This window comes from Anolis carolinensis, chromosome 4, assembly GCF_035594765.1.
Source record: "Anolis carolinensis isolate JA03-04 chromosome 4, rAnoCar3.1.pri, whole genome shotgun sequence".
Classification (NCBI taxonomy): Eukaryota; Metazoa; Chordata; class Lepidosauria; order Squamata; family Dactyloidae; genus Anolis; species Anolis carolinensis.
In genome coordinates, this window is record NC_085844.1 from 173,567,093 (window position 1) to 173,587,774 (window position 20,682).

A 20,682-nucleotide genomic window follows, 5' to 3' on the forward strand; every position below is an offset into this window, starting at 1 on the left:
AAGGCTTTGTGAATGAGGCCAGTTGGAAATCCTATTAGGCTGGGGAGCTTGACAGCCTTGGCTTGATGGAGGGGCATGGCTTTCCAAATGGCCTCATTCACGCAGCCTGCCTCCCTGATGTGCTATGCCTAAACTGTTGGGCACATTACATTTGAGGGAAAATTCATTTTTTTGTAATGTGCACTTTCCAAATTGAGGGGTGCATTACATTTGATAGCACATTATACTTGAGTAAATGGAGGCTCTTTGCCACTCTTAATAGCAGCGGAGAAAGTCTTCACTTGAGAAGCTGTTCAAGGCCCTTGCCACAGCCGCCTGGGTGTTTTCAATAGTCCTGAAATGATGAATTTTGAGGTAGGTTTTGAGCTTAGGGGAATAAATCACTCAGAAGTCAGGGCTGTACAATGGGTGGGGGGAGCATTCAGAACAGCCTTCACACAAGGCTCAGGTCATGGACGTTGGTGGTGTAATGGGTTAAACCTTTGAACCAGCTGGACTGCTGACTGATGGTTTGAATCTGTCAGTTCCAGCTCCCCATGCGGGGACATGAGAGAAGCCTCCCACAGGATGGCAAAACATCAAACATCCAGGTGTCCCCTGAGCAATATCCTTGCAGAGGGCCAATTTTCTCACAGCAGAAGCGACTTGCAGTTTCTCAAGTCGCTCCTGAAATGAAAAGAAAAAGGAAGTTGAAGGACACCACTTCAGATCCATCTGCATTTTCTCCAGGGACAAGACACTCTTTGCTAGGAAGGTACGGACTCCACTGAGGAAGGTCAAACACACAGCTAAATAAAATCCCACATTATGTGCTTTGAACTGGAATCTATGGCAGTGTGGACTCAGATAACCCAGTTCAAAGCAGATATTGTGGGATTTTCTGCTTTGATATTCTGGGTTATATGACTGTGTGGAAGGGTCCTTGGTGCCTCAATCTTCACTTTCCTTTTCTGCCCTCCCCCTGAAAATCTCATTATTTTGGGTACAGACCAAGAATACAAAAGTCAAGATGTCTCTTCCCCGTTTTACAACTCTGGAAATGTGCGGTGGGGGAGGGAGACCCACAGGGGCGAGGAGAATTGGTTTTGCCGAGGAAATCCTCTGGATTAAATTCCCTCGAGTTGCGAGGATGTCCCCTGATTGTCAAAGCAACGGGGCGGGAGGGAGGGAGGGAGGGAGGAAGGCAGACAGGCAACTATGCGCTTGCGGGGGGGAGGGGGGGTCCGGCAGGGGTGTCTGCCTCCCTCCCTCCCGCTCTCTCCACGCCTTGTCCACACGGGGGACACCCTCGCCGCGCGATGGGGAATAATAATGAAAAAAGGCGCTAAATCCCCTCTCTCTCTCTGCCCACCCACCCCCTTCCCCGCTCGCTTCGTGGAGGGAAGGAAAGCGGAGAAGAAGAAGAGGAGGAGGAGGAGGAGGCGCTCAGAGCAGCAGCCACCGCCAGCGACCCTCCTTCGCCGCTTCTCCGCTCCTTCTCCTCGCCTTCCCCGCGCGCCCCCCTGACTCTAGACTGGGCTCGTCCGGGGCCACAAGAGGGCAAAGGCGGCAGGGGGCGGGAGCGCCCAACCAGAGGCGGCGGCGGGGGGGCGGCAGCCGGGATGGCGGGGGTGCCTGAGCCAGGCGCATAGAGGCAGCGAGCAGCCTGCGCGCGGGAGAGAGAGGGGCGAGAGGCGGAAGGGAGACGCGGAGCCATGGCTTGGAGCTCCAGGAGGGCGAGGTGAGACTCTGGGCGAGTTGTGGGCGGGTGGGGGGGGGGGGCGAGGGAAAGGCTTGAAGGGTTGGAGTGTGTGCCTTCTCTGGGCTTCGGTGGCGTGGCGGGGAGCCGTCCAAGTGGGCGAGCCATTGTCCACATGCGTGTTGCTTCGCCTCAGAGTGGGCAGAAAGGGGAGCTTTCCCACTCGCGAACAGGTGCTCTTCCTCGTCCTCTGAAGAGAGGAAAACAACGTGGACACGTGTAGCGTCGTGAGAGATAAAGGAGACCTCATTTCTTTCCCTCGCCATCCTCTGGAGTTTGGCTGCACCCCTTCATTCACCTCTTAATGTATTTCATTGGAGCCCCTCACCCTGGCAGGCGCGCTTTCTTCCCCCAAAGGGGTCTTGTGCCCTCCCCCCGTGCATAACCAGCCTGGCGTGAGGGATTAAGCGGGCTCCTCGCCTACAGAGACCGAGGGAAGAGGGGCCGTTGGAGGTGCCTTTCCTGCCTCCTTGGGCCCCTCGTCCCTCCCCCTTTCCCCTCCCAGGCGCGGCGGGAAGGAGGCTCCCCTGTAATTGCTCTGGCGAGGGGAAACGCTTCCAGCTCCTCATTATTTTCCCACTTCATTACAAGGGAAAGACTCTCCAGGCGCTGACAGCAGGGATCGTCCCCGACGCGCCTTCCAACTTGTCTCCGAGTCGCTCCCGCGCTCTCTCCGTCTCTCTCCCTTCTGCTTCGGCGTCGAGGAGGAAGTTTGCGCTCCTGCCTGGGTGGCTTGGAGAAACTCCGCCGTTTGGGAAGGGAGCGCTTCACACCACTTTTGCAGAGAATTGCATGAGAAATCCTGAAACCAGTTTTGAGACCCCCCCGGATGGGGATGGCACAAAGCACTGGGGCCCCTTCCACACCGCTGAATAAAATCCCACATTACAGTATCTGCTTTGAACTGGGATATAAGGCAGTGTGGACTCAGATAATCCAGTTCAAAGCAGATATTGTGGGTTATTCTGCCATGATATTCTGGGTTATATGGCTGTGTGGAAGGGCCCTGAAATAACCTAGTTCAAAGTAAATATTGTGAAATTTTCTGCCTTGATTTTTTGGGTTATATGGCTGCGTAGAAGGGCCTTCAGATAACCCAGTTCAAAGCAAATATTGTGGGGGTTTCTGCCTTGATATTCTGGGGGCCCTTTCACACAGCCATATAACCCAAAATAGCAAGGCAGAAAATAATCTGAACTGGGTTATCTGAGTATACTGCCATATATTCCAGTTCAATGCAGAAAATGTGGGATTTTATTCAGCTGTCTGGAAGGGTCCTGGGTTACCAGGTTGTGTGGAATGGCCCATAGATTACCCAGGTCAAAGCAGATATTGTGGAATTTTCTGTCTTGATATTCTGGGTTATATGACTGTGGAAGGGCCCTCGGATATTCTTTGAGACCTCTCAAGGGAGCAGAAAAGAGGAGGAAACCCAAATGTGTGATTGTGTTAACTTATTATTTATTGATCTCAGGGTTAAGATTTCGTTCGCAAATGCCATTGGAAGTAGAATGTGTTGTGAGCCTGCGTAATCGTTTTCATAATAAACAGTACACAATGTCATGGTACTGTGACAGCCTACAAAAACATGCCACTTCTGCATTTGCTAATACGCACACTTACATAGCAAATGCCTTGGTAGTTTCCCCAGGGCTGTTCATGAGGTAATTGCACATCAGAGAGTCGAGCAATCTTTCTCATTTCAATAGAGCTTCACAAAGAAGGAATTTGACGTCCAAGTCAGAGAAAAGAAAATGGAAAAAAAAGAAAGCTGTTATTATTTGCAATGGCATTCAGCTTTGATTTGAGCCTAAATGGATATATACTTAGAGATGATCTTGGGCTGCAATCTGTCGCCTTTTTCAAAAAAAAAATAATGCCTGAACATCATCATGCTGCACTCTACTGTCCATTTTTAAAAAGGTGTATGATTGACTGGGCTCATATTTTGAAAAGCCCTTATCATCTGTGAATTTGCTTTAATTATTTTAATGGTATGTGAGGAGCTCAACTCTCTCTCCATATCCATGAAGGAGCAACATAACTTATAAAAGTGTCAGGGTCACCATGTTGTAAGTCAGGAAAAGGGCTATGAGACCTTTAAAAACAAGTTCTGTTATCATTTTACTAGAACACAGTAAAATTACTTTTTTGCTCAGATTAGTAGGAGGTAATGTACTTTTCAAAGTGTTTTTAAAAGTTTATGTATGTGGTTTGAGTCTCCTCTTCTGCCAAAGTAAGGATTAAGTGACTATGGAAAGCTACTAAGAAAATAAAGCCTAGCTGATGACTTCAGTACTTTCAGATCTCCTAGGTCACCTGATAATCTGCACATACACATACACCACTATCATTCGAAAGATTTTCATCTGTGCAGGCTACTAAATGCTGTTGTACAGGTGAAGCAGTACAAGACAGAAAATGCAATGGACTCCAGCAGGGGTTGACTTTGAATAGTGTTCAGAAAGTTCAGCTGAGCAAAGAGCTTAAGCCAGATTCCTAATTGGGGTATCAAGAGGTAGCAGAGAAAAAGCACCACTGGCTGCTGGTCTGTTTTCCAGCACAATTTGAAGTGCTGGTTATGACTATATAGTCCTATAGAGCTTAGATCCAGGATTTCTGAGAGACTGTATCTTCACATAAGAGCTTATCCATGTTCTCTCTGTCTCAGCACTCTCACAGGTACATCTGGTAGGAACATGGGAGAGGGCCTTGTCTGTGGTGGCTCTGTTACTCCCTTCACAGAAAGGCAAGCCTGGCTCCTTCCTCACCCTCCTTCCATAGTCAGATGAAGACTATTTTTGTTTTTGTTTCAGCTGCCCTATGAAGTCTAACTGCTCATAGGGCAGCTGCATGGCCAGTATCCCAAAGGGCATGCTAATTATTTTAGCTATCTAAATAATGTAACTGTATTTTAACTTTTTAGTGATTGTATAATTTTAGCTTTATATGTTTTAATTTTTGTAAGGGTCCTTGAATTTCAGGCCTGAGGAAAAAGTAAGACGCAAATTAACAACAAGGAGCTAGTGTGGCATTGTAGTCTGGGGACCAAGGTTAAAATCACTGGCTAATGTTAGGCAAATCACACACTGTTTGCTTCAGGAAACTCTAATTGGTTCATGTTTTAGTTTTTGTAGGTCTTCAAGTGAGTTCTGACCTGTGGTGATGATTGCAAGATAAAGATATCTCAGTGTTTTCTTAGCAAAAATTTGCCTTCCTCTGAGGCAAATTTGAGGCTGAGAGTGTGTGAATTTTCCAAGGCCACACGGTGTGCTTCATGGTTAAATGTGGAGTTTGAATGATTGTCTAAAAAGTCGTAGTCCAACTCTCAAACCACTACACCTCACTGGCTTGGTTTCTCTTTAGGGTTGTCATAACTCAGAAACAATTTGAAGTCCCACAACAACAACAAATTAACGTAACAACTAGACAGTTGAAACTTTTTCAACCTTTGGAAAAGGTTGCAGAGATGATTGCAGAACAACTTTTGGAGGATATAGCCCCCTTCTTTGGGTTGCAGCTTGCCTGCCCTGGTCAGAATCCAAATTAATACTCTCAAACAAACTTTGAAACATAACTATAGGTATTCACCATAATGTCTATCCACATTTGATGAATCTATTGCTTTTGTAATAACCAGGTATGATTTGATAAGTGCAGTTCTGTGAAAGACTGAAGACACTCTTGATAGACAATTATAGCAATATCAGGATAGCTGAAAGAAGGCTGCAAAATTTTGAAGGAAGAAGTGTGGACATTTTCAGGACCGTGGAGGTGAAATTCAGTAATAGTTGTGGCAATCTCACAAGTGCCTGGTAGCAAACACTTGCTATTGTAATTTCTTAGATTGCCTATTGGAATAAACCCGATGGTATATAGAGAGCCCCTAAAGCAGGGGTGGGCAATGGTAGCAGGTCAAAGGGCAATTTCTATGGTGTGCTGATCATATTTCCACAATGTGACCTTATTGGAAACTATGGCTTATCAAACCAGAATATTTTTGCTGTGTAAACCAAGTCAGGAAGGGGAAAAGTGAGGAAGGAGCTGCTGGAATCATAAATGTTTTTAATTTTTAGATTGTGACAGTTGAACTAGTTCACTGAACTCAAATTAAGTGAACCACAATAAGTGACTTTAAAATATGCACGGTTACAAGTAACAATACCCTTTGCTATACTGAGTTCTCTGGAGGCATTTTGTAACTAAACTGTAGGGAAAGCTTTCGTTTTATAAGATAATCCAGTGACAGCCAGAATGCTGTAGAGGCCAGGGTTCTAATCCCTGCTCAAACAGGGAATCAACTTAGTGACTTTGTACAAATCACACTTTCTCATCCTTAGAGTAAGGCAATGGCAAACCAAATCTGTTGTGTGTTTTCCGGGTTGTATGCCCATGTTCCAGAAGAAAGAAATCTAGCCAAGAAAACTCCTAGTCTCACCATAACATATAGAGTGGTCTCTCTTACACCACTTTATATTTTATGGGAAGATAATTTTGTCTCATAATATCTATTGTTTCCATTTTTTCTTGCATGAGCTAGAACTCATGAGTAAAGAACCAAAGGCAATATTTCTCCCTGTATCTGAAATTCTCAGGTAGATGTGTGTGTGTGACTAGGGAGTACCATTGCAGTAGATCTTCCACATTTGCAGGTTTAATTTTTGTGGATTTGATTATTTGTTCTTTTATCAATATGATCTATCTAACAATCTAGTGTGGTGGTCAACTTCCACTGGAAGAATTGTGCTGGAAGATCTAGAGATTTATAGAGTGAACACAGCTGGAAGTTGACCATAGATTTGTGTTGGATGACCTAAAGATTCCTACAGAGAACATCTCAAGTAGATGTTGCATTGGAAGACCTAGAGATGCAAAGAAAGCTGTTCTGTTAGGTTAAAAAAGTGTTGTTTTTTCACTTTTGTAAGGGTCCTGTGTCCCTAGCCCTACTGGCTGTTAGGAATTGTGGGAGTTAAAGTCCAAAACACCTGGAGGGCCCAAGTTTGCTCAGGCCTATGCTAGCCCAATGAAGTGGGAGGACCAACTGAAGTTTTACAGTTATCCTGTTGGAACTTGCCGCAGAGAAGTAACCAAATGAGGACAAAATTGTAGTTGTTATTTCAAAAGACCCTCTCCAGCTCATATCTTTGTTAGGAAAGAGATTAAATCTGTGATGGATTGGAAATAAGGTAATCTGAGATATTTCAGAATATTTTCTTAAGGGATATTGTTGTTGTTAATTTTTTAATACCATCAATCAAATTTTAAAAAGTCCCCTTTCTCAGAGGCAAACTCAAGTATGAATGTTTGTAATGAAACTATCTCCCTTTTAACTTTTTAAAACCATCAGGTATGAAATAGAACATTAGATCAGGTTGTAAATATAGTACACCTTGATTTCAGCAAGTCTTAACACAACCTTCAGTGCAGATTAAGAGCCCTTCTACACTGACAATATAATGTAGTTTGAAGTTAACTCAAGGCCACGGTGACCAAAAACACACAAAACAACGTGTGTTTCAGCACACGTCTAAAAGTATGCAACATATTGATAAAAGTCTCAGGAAAGTTCAAGTTCAACCAAAATATACACTGCAGCAGATAACAATGTATCCCCTTAAAAAACCTGTGCTAAATACAGCCCCTCCTTCCTTTCAGGTAAAGTGGGCCTTTGATAGATATATTTATTATTATTAGCAACATTTATATCCCGCCCTTCTCATCCCGAAGGGTACTCAGGGAGGCTTACTATATATACATACAATATATTATATTATTAGTATAGCACAATGTAAGCATTATATATTACTATATTGTACTATACCGCTATATTGCAATATTTTTAGTAATATTACATGTATTATAAATATACAATTATTATAATAATGTATTATTATTATTATTATATTGTATTACATTATAATATTATCAATATTGTATGTATGTACAATATATTATATTATTAGTATAGCATAATATGAGTATTATATAGTATTATATTGTTATATTGACACAGGAGACATGGTGGAATGATGTCTTCCTGGCCTTTTTCTTCACTCTGGCGCAGAGTAGCAGTTAGTCCTTGGGGGGTGAGCTCACATCTGATGACATAGCAGATGTGGTGGAATGATGTCTTTCTTGCCCCCTTCTTCACTCTGGCCCAGAGTGGCAGTTAGACCTGGGGGGGGGGGGGCTCCCATCTGGTGGAGTTTGGTTCCAGGATCTTCAGTGGATATCAAAATCTATGAATGCAAAGTTTTCTTTTGCAGTTTTCTAGTCATGATTGTTTGCAGCATTTGTGGATAGATTTCCGAAATCACAGCTATATGATCCAATTCTTCCCAGAAATAAAAATGCTATGGCCATTTGTTGGTTTTCTTATAGTCAATGGAGATACATGTGAATATAACTTCCAATGAGAAGAACATCTAGAATGTAGTAAATATACACCTTCTCTATCAGTCTCATATGGCATATCTCTGCATTTGCTTGCAACCTCTGCATAGGAACCTAAGTGAGTAGGCTCCAAACTCCTGAATTCATGTTTAAATAATTTTTTCAGAAGACATTGGACATACCATCTATGTGCTCTGCCTCTTACTCATTATTAACTGCATAAAGTCATAAGTAAAATCTGAGAAATCTATTTTAGATTGGCTGGATTGTTAAAGTTTTTTTGGGGAGAGGAAAACCCACAGTTTAATAGTCAATCTATGAATAAAATTCATAAATCTGGTGACATGTTTGTCATTTCCTAAATCTATTAGTGAAATGAGACAAACATATTCTTCTCCACAAAATTGTTTCTCCGCTAAATATTTATTTTGGAGGGAACTATTTTTAATACTATAATTTATTTTGACAGCCTCCTAAATTCTGACTATGTGTCTGCAGTATTTAATCACCTTCATTGTTTGCAGCCATTCAGACAGAATAAAAATTAGTTATTGTTGATGAAGCTCATCTCACAAGCTGTTGCACAGTATGTTTCTATTGCTGTGTACAGAATTGTGGAAACTGCAGAGAATATATAAAGGAACCATTAAAAGAAAGGATACCAGTAACAGCCTGATGCTTACTCTTGTATTCATATAATACATAAGAATAAGAGAGGAAGTTATTGTTGTATCTTTTACCTGCTGTAAAGGGTATTTGCCTTTAACTAGTGGGTTTGAAGCACTTATTTAAATTAAATAAGTATTTTTCTTTTCATAGATAAAAATACAGCAAATGTATACCTATCGATTTTAAGATTAACTTTAGATATTTCTAAATTTTGTACACCAAGTAATTTCCTTCCAAATCTAGCAACTATGTTCTTTACACTTAAGGGGAAATTTAACTTGAATATGATTTTTGCATTTTCTATTATCATCAATGTGAGTTTAAAGCAGATTTATTAGAATATAAAAGAACTAGCTGTGCCCAGCCACGCGTTGCTGTGGCGAAGTCTGGTGGTATGGGAAATAAAGTATTGAGGAATTGGTGGTAGTTAAGGTCAAGGGTAAAGGTTTTCCCCAGACATTAAGTCCAGTCGTGTCTGACTCTGGAGGTTGGTGCTCATCTCCATTTCTAAGCCGAAGAGCCGGCGTTGTCCGTAGACTCCTCCAAGGTCATGTGGGATGACTACATGGAGCGGCGTTACCTTCCCGCCGGAGCAGTACCTATTGATGCACTCACATTTGCATGTTTTCGAACTTCTGGGTTGGCAGAAGGTGGGGCTAACAGTGGGGGCTCTCTCCGCTCCCCCAATTCAAACTTGTGGCCTTTCGGTCCAGAAGTTCAGCAGCTCAGCGCTTTAACATGCTGCGCCATCAGGGGATATTATTTCCTAAAGGTTGTGAATATACAATATTTCTGATTGGTTTTTTTTGTTTGTTGGAGGCAAGTATGAATGCTGCAATTAGGAAAAATGATTAGGATGTAATGGCCTTGCAGCTTTAAAGCCTGGCTGTTTCCTCCCTGAGTGAATTTTTTGTTGGGAAGTGTTAGCTGGCCCTGATTGTTTCCTGTCTGGAATTCCCTTGTTTTCAGAGTGGTGTTGTTTGCGATATTTTATGTGCTTCTACTGTCTGTGGCACTGAGAAAACAGAGGATTTTCCAGACTTTGATGATGGGAATACTTTGTTGGGAGGTGTTACCTGGCCCTGATTGTTTCCTGTGTGGAATTCCCCTGTTTATTTACTGTCCTGGTTTTAGAGATTATATTGTTCTGCATTATTCTATCCCAGTAATTATTTCATATTAAAGAAGAATCTCACTTATCCAACATTCGCTTATACAATGTTCTGGATTATCCAACGCAGTCTGCCTTTTCATAATCAATGTTTTTGTAGTCAGTGTTTTAAATTCATTGTGGTATTTTAGTGGTAAATTTGTAAATACAGTACAGTAGAGTCTCACTTATCCAACATAAACGGGCCGGCAGAACGTTGGATAAGCGAATATGTTGGATAATGAGGAATTAAGGATAACTCTATTAAACATCAAATTAAGTTATGATTTTACAAATTAAGCACCAAAACATCATGTTAGACAACAAATTTGTCAGAAAAAGAAGTTCAGTACACAGTAATGCTATATAGTAATTACTGTATTTATGAATTTAGCACCAAAATATCACGATATATTGAAAGCATTGACTACAAAAATGCGTTGGATAAGCGAGTGTTGGATAGGTGAGACTCTACTGTAAATACTACATAGCATTACTGCGCATGGAACTACTTTTTCTGTCAAATTTGTTGTATAATATGATGTTTTGGTGCTTAATTTGTATAACGATTACCTAATTTGATGTTTAATTGGCTTTTCCTGAATCCCTTCTTATTATCCAACATATTCACTTATCCTGCCGGCCTGTTTACGTTGGATAAGTGAGACTCTACTGTATATTTCTAATCTTATATTATCTGCTTAGAACTGGATTATATGAGGCCCCTTCTTCACAGCTGTATAAAATGCCCACTGAAGTGGATTATATGGCAGTGTGGAGTCAAGATAATCCAGTGCAAAGCAGATAATATAAGATTATAAATGGGTTATATAGCTGTGTGGAAGGGCCTACACTGCCATATAATCCAGTGCAAATTAGATAATCTGTGGAAGAAGTCTAAGTGAGGCCTAAATCTGCCTGTCCCCTAACTGAAACCTGGCTGTCCCTTGGTTGCTAGGCAACCAAGTGGGCAGAGATTAGCCCTCTAAACTGGCAGCAATTGGATAAAAAAAATTATTGCTCTCCCTCTAATTAGGACTTTATTTTTCTTTTCTTTTTGTTGTATCAACCTTGAGGCGTGGATGATGGGTTGTGTTGTCAAATTTTGAGGTTGGGGGGCCTGTACTTTTGTTGTTTTGTGAATTGCCGTGATGCCATCACTCTTTTATATATATAGATGGATATTGGTGGATTATACTTTGCTGCATTTATGTGAAGCTTTTAGGTTCATTTCAGGACAATAATGGAAGAAGACTACTGCTTTCGTGTTTCTCAGTGGGGTCTATTTATACTCCTCCTGTGCACATACCAGTAGCTTCATCTTATGATGAGAGAAATTGATTTTTTTTATCTCAGCTGGTGAAAGATCCAGTGGGTGCCCCTTGACCTTTGGCCCCATATGATGAAGTGATACAAAACATGAAGATTATCATCTTGAGATAGCAGCTATCAGACATCAAGACACAACATGCATCAGCAAGAGTACTTTGTTGAGGCAGAAAGTGTGCCTGACTGTTTTTTACAAGCCACAGCTATTGGCAGGTAGATTTGAACAAGAATAAAGAGGAGGAAGAAGACACAACTAACCAGGATGAAGGCTGTGTACTCTTTTCTTAGTGACCTAGTATTACTAAATAAAGTACCAGGAATATCTCTGTCTGGATCTACACTACCGTAGAAGTTTCAGAATGCAGATTAACTGCTTTAAACTGGATTATATGAGTCTCCACTGCCATATAATCCAGTTCAATGTAGTTAATCTACATTCAGAAACTATATTATATGGCAGTGTGGATGGGGCCTCTATTCTGTGTTACAACATGGATAACAGAAGGATGGGTATGTTAGATATCTAGATTGATTCTTTTCTTCTTTTTACATCTCAGGCTTAAAAAGTAAGTGTGTTTGAATGTGTATTTAAGATTGCACACCCTACCCATGCTTCACCTGTTTCAAACAATCTCAGAAAATATACTTTAGATGGCTTGTATGTCTCATAATTTGTTGAGTTCTGGTGTTTACAATGAGGGACCAAAATTGTTGCCTTTGTGTCGTGTTCTAAATATTTGGTGTACTGCCTTAAAAAGTCTTTGGACTTAGTGGAATATAACAGTGATAAGAGTTTCAAAATGAATACTAATAATTCTAAAGTAGTCTAAAAAAACACACACACACACACCTAGTAATACTAGATCACTAGGGCAAGAGTAAGCAGTCTTCATCCTTGCTAGCTAGGTCTTCCCCCTCCTCATTTTTGTTCGGTCATTATAAAGCAAATACATTTAGCCTGTTGTCACTGATATTGGGTTTTTGGTTCAGGTTAAGTAAGATCACTGTTGGCATCTGATCCTTTCTATGGTGCTTTGGCAATGGCTCACCAGGTTCCTCGGTATAAGGCAAAATTGTTTGATTAGGTGAGAAAACTAAGATGAAAAATAATTGTAATCACATATACACTGAGGAAAGTATGGAATTGATTGTGTTTATGCATAAATGTCGCATACACTTTCATCTTTCTGACAGAAGATTGTAAACTGTGTAGGGTTATTTAAACCCCAATGGTTTTCACATGCACAAATGTTGCCAAATTGCTATTGATTTTTTTCAGTGTTACTATATGCTGGGCTTGGAGAACTCTTTTATTGCTTCAATTTGTGTTTCTTTTGTTTTTTTCTTCATATGGTCATTCAAAGAATAATGTTGGCTGCAATACTTGAAGTAACATTTTACAGTGTTCAGCTGTAGTCCTTTAAAAATGAATGGAATCATAATTTTATATGTTTTCCCCCAGAATTGCTCTCTGAGTGTTTTTTCATAAGAGAACAGATTTCAAGCTAGTTCTTTATTACACTAATCTGATTTCTCATATACTGAAATATACTTAGAAATCAGGTGCCAAATTTTAAAGTATGTGCGTTTGATTCTGCAAACACACTACACCGCTCCCGAGTATGTGCGTTTGATTCTGCAAGCACACTACACCGCTCCCAAGACAGCTCCACTCGCTGCCTTTCTGTTTCTGGGCTCAATTCAAGGTGCTGGTTCTCACCAATAAAGCCTACCTAGAACACCGTCTCCCCCTACATATTCTGGATTGAGAGTTGAGGTCCAGTGAGGAGACCCTGACTGCCACTCGGTCCCATTCAAAAATGCATTTACACAAAACAATAGAAGGCTTTTTATCAGGGACAGCACCAGCACTGTGGAACTCACTCCTGGAGGAACTAAGATCAGCTCCATCCCTCCTAAGCTTTAGGAAGGCATAAAGACCTTTCTCTTCAAGAAGACCTTTAGCTAAAATATGTGTAATAGTTTTAAAGATTGAGTTTTAAGGTTTAAAATTATTTATTGCGAGGCTGATAAGGGGGAGGTGGAAGTTGGTTTTTTATTGTATACTAGCATGGGTACCCAGCAATGCCCGGATTATTTGAGAAAGTTATTGTTTGTTTTTGGATCTGAGGTCATATCAGTTTGGTCATATGCTACACTATGTCTTAGAAAATAACTCAGTCTTTGCTTTTGTTTATTATGAATGCTCCCATTAGAGAATGCATAAGGATGTGGGTGAACTACAATTCCCAAAAATCTTGGGTCAATTTTTCCCAAACCCTACCAGTATTGACAGTTGGCTATGTTGGGTCTGTGGGCCAAGTTTGGTCCAGATCCGTCACTTGCTGGGTTCAGTGTTCTCTGAATATGGGTGAACTATAACTCTCTGATGCCAAGGTCAATCACCCCAAGTTGGCTATGTTGGGTTTGTGTGCCAAGTTTGGCCCAGATCCATCATTGGTGGGGTTCAGAGGGCTCACATAACACAGTTGAACTATAACTTGCAGAGTTAATGATCAATCACCAGTATTCCCAGTTGGCCATGATGAATTTGTGTGCCAAGTTTGGTCCAGATCCCTCATGTGCTGCAATCAGTATTCTCTGAATACGGGTGAACTATAACTCCTGGATGTCAAGGTCAATCACCCCCAAACCCCGCCATATGCAAAGTTGGCCATATTGAGTCTGTGTGGCAAGTGAGTTCCAGATCCATCATTGATGGGGTTCAGAATGCTCTTAGATTGCATGTGAACTATACATCCCAGTCCATACAATTCCTATAAATCATGGTGAATTCTCCCCAAACCTCTCTCTCTAGCATGTTCAGTTGCAGTTGCTGTAACCTGCAAGGTCCTGGGAAGGAGTGACTTGGTGGCTCCTTAGCACTGGGAACTATAGTCTGTTTGTGGAGGCCAGAGGCTTCTCTGTGTGAGTGGACACCTGTGCCACATACACACATACAGATTTTCACTTTTATTATGTGTATAGATGTATTTTAGTATGTTTTAAATTGTGCATTTTATGTTTTTAATGATATTGTGTGTTTATATGTTGTAAACCGCTTTGGGTCTGGCTGCAGAGAAAGATGGGGTAGAAATATCTTAAATAAATAGATATAAATAATGTGGTGTAATGGTTTAAACATTAGATTATCAGAGGGCCAAAGTTTAAATCCCCATTTGGCTGTGAAAACCCACCAGTTGATCTTGGGCAAGGCACACTATCTCAACCTTAAAAAAAGGCAAATCTTTCCAACAAAACACGATAGATTCATCTTAAATGAAAATGGCTTGAAGGTACACAGCATCAAGAAAGATCTTGAATGACCTACACTAGTACCATAAAAATAAATGTATTATATTTTTAAAATATGCAAACATCTTGGAGGAGATGACATGTTTTTGTGCAACTAAATAGAACTATTTATGTAAACATTATATTCAATTCAATTATTGCTCTTCTTGATAATTGGAGAAACAGTATAGCTGATATGCACCTGATTTCAACTACGGGCTGTTCCACACAGCCATATAACCCAGAATATCAAGGCTGAATAATCCACAATATTTGCTTTGAACTGGAATATCTGAATCTACACTGCCATATATCCCAGTTCAAAACAGATAATCTGGGATTTTATTCAGCTGTGTGGAAGGGACCTACAATTGCTGATTGTCCTTTTATTAAGACTGAATCCAACACTATGTGCAAACAAAATTCAACATTGGATCTAGCTCCTTGCCTATATGATTGATTTACTGACTGATTGGTTTCATAATTAATATTTTAATCCATGTTTTGAATAAAATAGGAGAACGCTCAGAGCCCTTCCACACAGCCCTTTATCCCAGAATATCAAGGCAGAAAATCCTACAATATCTGCTTTGAACTGGTTTATCTGAGTGTGAACTGAGTTCACACTCAGATAATGTGGGATTTTCTGACTTGATATTCTGGGATATAGGACTGTGTGGAAGGGCTCTCACCGACTGTAGTGCAATCCCTGTTTCCTTAGGACAAATAGAAGCAATTTGTTATAGTTTTCCTGTAGGTTGAGTAGCTTTAGATACATTGTTGCAAAATGCTGAACATAAGTAAATAAACATTATATCTGTTGTTTGCAGTTAGTGTCGGAGAAAATTGCAACAAAATAAACATAACATTTCTAAAACATTAATAAAATCAGCTACATAATTCCATTTAAAAAACACACAGAGAATAAGTTTATAAACATCGTAAATAATAGCAACATTAATCAGATATCAAAACCCATTGATGTTTTTATTGTAAGAATCTTAGAACTAGAACTTAGCACCCTTGAATAGCAAAAGTTTAATTGAAGGTGACACTGACAACAGATACTGAGGACCATATTCCCATGTGGGAACTAGTGATCTAGTTGCTTTTCAAGTGGTTACAGTTAGGAAAAAAAAAGAGATATGCTGAAAAATATGTCAGAGCTCTGTTTTTGGTGGCCACTTTTGTGGATAACAGAGTTTACTTTTCAAGGAAAGTACCCCTTGTGATGAAAGGAATGATTACAACTTTACATCAGATTAGGGAGAAAAAGAATGCAACACCCCTAAAGCTGAATGAATGGAAGCTCAGGAAATAGGGAACTGGCCTTCTAGCGGCAAGAGGCGATGAATAAAGAGGTCAGACCATTTGCTTAGCTTAGAAACAGACCTCTGTGCAGAGAATAGAAGAGACATAGCTCTAAGAAAAGAGCAGAGGAAATTGGGGGTTAGTAAAATGACTATGATAGAAAAAAAGGCAAATATGTAAAAGTCTCATGGATAGTATAGGCTATGTCTTATTGGTAGGAAGGGAAGAAGAAATATGAGTGTTATAAAGGCTTGATGGCTGAAGCCTGAAAAACTAAGATCAGATAATGTGGAAACAAGGTAGAAACCATGTAAAATACTTTTGCAGCTAAGCAGTCTTTTGAGATACTGTCACATATAAATTGTACCTTAAATCATTATATCCACAAAAAAATAAGTGAAATGTATGTATGTATTTTCTTTTGGAGTTTTTCATTTTGGGTTGTAAGAACTTTAAAAACATTAAAAATTATGTTTTTTAAATTAAAGAAAACTATTTTATGTATTTTATTGATGAACAATGAGTGCTAAAACACTCTTGAGTGCACTACAGTTGCTTATGGGGAAAATCCTTATGTTTCTTACTTAAGAAACATTTGAATATACAGTTGGCTCTCTGTATCCATAGAATCTACATACACATAGACTCAAAGCAAACCATGATTTTTGTCATTTGATGTAAAGGACACAGTTTGTCACAGTTTTGTGGGACTTGTAGAAAGCATTTCCAGTTTGCCTGTAAAAATACATAGGAGTAGCGAAAGCAATAGATATAGAGCCAGAGATAGAAAGATATTTTACATATTAGAAAGTGTCAATATTATGCAAAAACCACAAGAAGCTCTGTTAAGACTTATGGGCAGCTTTCATGTCTCTTGTAATCATTGCATTTCTAAATTCCTGGCAGGTTGTGTGCCTTCAGACTCCAGTCCAGAATGGATCATTCCTTCTATTGGCAACTTGTGTGATTCACAGTCACGTGGTTCACCTCTTGGGAAAGTTACTTTTTTGGACTACAACTCACAGAGTTCCTTAGCCAGCATGTAACATTTTCCTAGCTTTGCTCCAGACCTATTCATTTTCATACCAAATGTGAAAATTATTAGAATTGGATGCTTTACACACCAAATACGTCCAGGTATGTTGTGTATTACAAGGAACAGCTTTTTACTTACTTAGGAATATGTAACAATTCAAAACATGCTTCCTTGATCACTCACTGGTAGTGAGTTAACATATATATTTGTATCTGTATCAGCTTTTCCCCTTTTAACGGCTCTAATTTTATTCAGCACCTCACAAACAGAGCTGATGCCACTACATTTCCTAAAATGCCTTGCTCTTACTCTACAGTCATTGATATTCTCCCAAATGCTGATCAGCAAAGAAGTTGTAATAGCCCAAAACATGGACCCAAATGTCAGTTTGCAGGCAAAATGTGGACAAGAGGAGTTTGCAAGTCTCAGATTTTGTAGTTTGCATCTAAGTCTTGTGGGAGCATTTATATTTCACAAACAAAGGGATTTCACTTGGTCAGAGGCTGCATATATCAAGTAGTGGCTTGAGCCAGACATATTAAGTCATTATAATACCACATTAACCAAATAAAGTGCAGGGAGAACTATGACAATATTTCAGCAGCAGACAAGCAGGCCTATTCTTCTTCAAGTACGTTGCTCCTCCGCCTAGACAGAGACGTTATGAATCTTATTGCCAACAGACCAATTCGGACAAGGATGCACAAAGCAAGGAAGGCAAAGGGGACGATGATCTGGGTGAGATGGAGAATGATCGTACTCAGCTCACTCACAATGCATGTGAGGAAGAAGACAGCGAGGCTCATGCAGGGATAGAGCACCAGCTTGACAAACATAAAGGCATGCTCCTTGCTACTGTACCTGGCAAAGGGGTGCAGTGTTTCCCTTTGGTAGAATAAAAAAGCAATCAATATGCCAAACTGAAAGATGCTGGTGAAAAAGATGCTGACCTGGATGACTTCAATTTCATTGTGGGACTTTTTTGCGAAGTCACTGGTCAGGTGATAGGCAAGAGGCAGGCCTCCAATAAATGCCAAGGAAAAGGAATTGAGAAGGCCCATTAGCTGAGTTGCTTTCAACCCCCTCTGTCCCTCTCACTCCGAGTTTTATCCTCGTGTCCATACGGCCTGCCCTTGTTTTACTGTTTTTGTTTTTGTTTTTATTTCTTGATGTAATGTCTATTATAATCTATTGTATAGCTTTTAATTGTGTTATGATATGTTGTTTTTATATGTTATTATATTGTATCGCTCTGGGCATGGCCCCATGTTAGCCGCCCCGAGTCCCCGTTGGGGAGATGGTGGCGGGGTATAAATAAAGTTTTATTATTATTATTATTTCATGACATGAAGGAAGAGAGAATGGTGGATGAATCGGAGAAGGCCAATAGTGACAAAAGAGCCGAAGTAGGCCAGAAAAGCCGGGCCAAATTCATTCAAAGCACGTATGAGTTGACCATGGTATTTCTCTCTAATCTCTTTGGCATCAGGAAAACTATCTTCACATATATCCTGAATTAACAGGGTTGCGACAATAGGGCAAACCCCATCACTGAATGCTTCTACTAGTTTCTAACTGAGAGATTCAGTAAGATAAACAGTAAAAGACTCTACTGGGACCTCCTCTTCATGACCAAGAAACTTTCTTTTAAACCATTTTATTAGATGGTTGGCATGAGGGAAAAAAAACCCAGTAACAACCAAGAAACATGTAAGACAATGGGATGAAGAAAAATGAGAAGATGGCTGCAAAAAATCTCAGTGTTAGTTCTCTTAGTATAATCTTCAGGATATGATATTTATAACATTCTTGGTTTTCGGATTCCTGTATTTCAGATTAAGTAAACATGGGCTGCAGAAACCACACAATGATGACTGTCTAGATACTGCCGATCATAACTGCACTGCCAAATGACACATCCAAAAAGGAGGCCATTAAGGAGAATGTGTATGGCAAAAAAGTAATAAGCATCATACAGGCTAAGTTTAGAAGGGCAAATACATCATCCATGATGATGTACCTCATCACTTTACAATTGCATTTGCACTTTGTATTATTGGGAGGGGGTGGGGGAGGCTGGTGGATTATGAGGACTGCAGGGTGGGGGTGGGAATGGATGGGAAAGGAAATTAAGTGCTAATGGGAAAGTGATACATCAAGGAACATCATCTCGACCATGGGAAGAGAGAGAGAGGGCAGTGTGAGAGGGGAGGGGTGTTCTGGTGGGTGGGTGGCCCCTATAGAGGTGGTAACAGGGAGGGGGAGATACGGGAAAGGGAGACCTAATTCAGTTCGGCCTAGGGTTTGTGGAAGAACATTAGTAGCTCTAAAATGGTCTCCTGACATAGCTAATCTGGGTAACCAGGATGGCGGCCCCTCCAGATTAAAGGTGGTGCTGTTTAATGCCAGGTCTGTGAATGGGAAGACATCTTTCATCCAAGATCTTATCTTGGATGAACATGCAGACCTGGCATGTATTACAGAGACCTGGCTGGACGAGTTGGGAGGAGTTTATCTCACCCAGCTCTGCCTGCCAGGATACTCTGTACAGCACCAACCGAAATCTGGAGGGAGGGGAGTGTGATGACTCATGGGCCATGTAGTCCCGTTCCTAGTACTATTGTGGCAGATGAAGAGGAAAACTTGGGTTTCCCACCGTTTCAGCCAGAATTGGAGCCCTTGCACCTGCAAGATGTTTGCCCACAAGAAGTCAGCCAAACAAGCCTTGAGCAGAAATCTCCCCCATTTTCTCGCCGGGATTATTATAATCGAGATAGAGGCGCTAGGGAGGCGAATCGCAGAAGCGCCAGGATTGCTGCCAGACAATTAGCTGATTAAGCCTGTTTCCCTTGGGAAATCTTAAGGAGTCATGCATCTGGACACAGTATGGGTTTCGTTTCTTGTTCCCCAGGGAAAGTGTTCCTTGGCGGGAAAACAAGATCCTATATAGGTGTTTACCCGCAAGGAAATCCTTGCGGAGTCAATTCGTCAGCTTCGGGAGTGAGATCGTGTGTGGACTACGCTACTCCAGTTCCCTGTTCCCCGGACCTTGCCACGGACCTTGTTCTAGTTCCAAGCCTGCCTTGTCCCCGGATCTTGCCACGGACCTCGTTCTTGCTTCTTGCCTCTTGTTGCCACGTATCAAGCCTTGTTTGCTAAGAATCTAGTTTGCTTCCAGCCTTGTTGTCAAGCTCCATTGGACTAAAGGACCCTGTCTTTTCCCCTCACTTTGCCTGGCAAAGTGTGTGTTTCGGTTATTGGATTATAACTTTGGACTCTAATATCACATATTGGACATTGTTTTCCTGGACTATATTTGACCTTTCCTGAAAGGCCTACTTCTGAACTATATTCTTCACTTGTTTTTATTGACTTTATATATTCCTTTAATAAAGATATTAGATAGATTCTGGCCTCTGCGCATGGTTATTGGTGCTCTGCAGCCTGGGTCTTGACAGGGAGGTGGGGTTGCAGTGATCTATAAGGATTCCATCCCCCTGACCAGGTGCCCCGTCCTGCAGTCTACCATGTTTGAATGTGTTCACCTGAGGATAGGAGACCGGGACAGATTAGGGATTCTGTAAGTGTACCGCCCACCCCGCTGCACTACAGTCTCCCTACCTGAGCTAGCCGGGGAGTCCCAATGGCTCATTGTGCTGGGTGACTTCAATATCCATGCTGAGGCCACTCTCTCTGGGGCAGCTCAGGACTTCATGGCTTCCATGGCAACCATGGGGCTGTCCCAACTAGTAACAGGCCCTA

At 41.1% G+C, this 20,682-nt stretch overlaps 1 protein-coding gene and 1 pseudogene across 15 annotated transcripts in view; one reads left to right on the forward strand and one right to left on the reverse strand.

Annotated features, from left to right (window-relative positions):
- dab1 (DAB adaptor protein 1) overlaps nucleotides 1–20,682 on the forward strand; it is an 861,244-nt gene that overhangs the window by 579,155 nt on the left and 261,407 nt on the right. For 2 of the 15 annotated variants that reach the window (XM_016993206.2, XM_062979585.1), the window contains exon 1: nucleotides 1,390–1,720. The exons of the other annotated variants lie outside the window; for them this stretch is intronic. The gene's annotated coding sequence lies outside the window, so the exon portion shown is untranslated. Of the gene's footprint in view, nucleotides 1–1,389; nucleotides 1,721–20,682 lie in introns of those variants that run through there. 15 annotated transcript variants of the gene reach the window in all.
- LOC100563274 (endosomal/lysosomal proton channel TMEM175-like) lies at nucleotides 18,255–18,985 on the reverse strand (annotated as a pseudogene).